Genomic DNA, 1,290 nt, shown 5'->3' with positions numbered 1-1,290 from the left:
CTGTGTTAGTTTGCTGAGGATAACAGTTTCCAGCTCTATCCATGTCCCTGCAAAGGACATGATCTCGTTAGTTTTAATGGTTGCATAGTATTCCATGGTTTATATGTACTACTTTTTTTAATCCAGTCTATCATTGATGGGCATGTGGGTTGATTCCATGTCTTGGCTGTTGTGAATAATCCTGCTATGAACATACGCATGCATGTATCTTTATAATAGAATGATTTCTATTCCTTTGGGTATATACCTAGTAATGGGATTGCTGAGTCAAATGGTATTTTTTGCTTCTAGATCTTTGAGGAATTGTCACACTGTCTTCCACAATCGTTGAACTAATTTTCATCCCTACCAACAATGTAAAAGCATTTCTTTTTCTCAAAAACATGGCATGCTTCATGAATCTGTATGTCATCTTTGCGCAGGGGGCATGCTAATATTCTCTGTATCGTTCCAATTTTAGTACATGTGCTGCCAAAGCAAGCACTATATTTTTCAATACTTCAGACAATTCCGAGGTATGGTCCAAGTGGAGGACCACTGTTTAGGGTCAGAGTTTAGGGTCATCTCAGCAAACAGACACACAATATCCTAAGGTATTCATCTCTCAAACACAAATTTTGACTTACTAGTAGAGTAAAAATATGAAAAACATGTCAAGTTAGACTTTAAACATTTAGCTTTCTATAGATATGAACATGAAAACATGTACAAAAATGCCACAGTAAAATTAAACTGATTGATGCCTTACTGGGCAAGGACTAGTAAAAGTGTATTTTAACAAAGTGTTCAAATTATTTGTGTCCACATGGTGAGTATAATATTGGCTATGACATGGACTGAGAGTATATTTTTATGTTAAATTGTAGTACTAAGGAGCTGTTTAAAAAATCAACTTCTGTTATGGTGCTATGCTTGGATAAGAAGATAAATGATTGACAGTTTTGCAGGATCATGCTGAAAAATCCCACCCACTTCAAGATAACTAAAACATGAAGTAGGCTGTAAGTGGAACTGTCTGGAAAATTACTTTTTTTTTTTTTTCCCCCCTGACAAGTGATGTATAGGATTTGATTTTTGGGGAGTAGTAATTTGTTTCCAGTTTTGGTTAACTCTAAACTATCCATGAACATAGACCTCAGAGACTCCATATCGTTACTTGATTTTTCTCATTTACATATGCTAAAAACGTATTTATTTACTGTGGGTTCATTACTGAAGAACAAAGATAAATAAAAATACAGCTTCTTCCATCAGGTTGCTCACAGTGTAAGGCATTACTTCTCAAAACAG

General features: G+C 35.0%; 1 non-coding gene across 1 annotated transcript; it reads right to left on the bottom strand.

Annotated features, from left to right (window-relative positions):
* Positions 1 to 377: 377 nt before the first annotated feature.
* On the bottom strand, positions 378 to 484 carry LOC119625967 (U6 spliceosomal RNA). The gene has a single exon (XR_005242180.2). It is a non-coding gene; the product is annotated as a U6 spliceosomal RNA (small nuclear RNA).
* Positions 485 to 1,290: the final 806 nt, after the last annotated feature.

The sequence above is a fragment of the Chlorocebus sabaeus genome, chromosome 22 (assembly GCF_047675955.1).
Source record: "Chlorocebus sabaeus isolate Y175 chromosome 22, mChlSab1.0.hap1, whole genome shotgun sequence".
NCBI lineage: Eukaryota > Metazoa > Chordata > Mammalia > Primates > Cercopithecidae > Chlorocebus > Chlorocebus sabaeus.
This window is presented reverse-complemented; position numbering and strand designations above follow the sequence as displayed.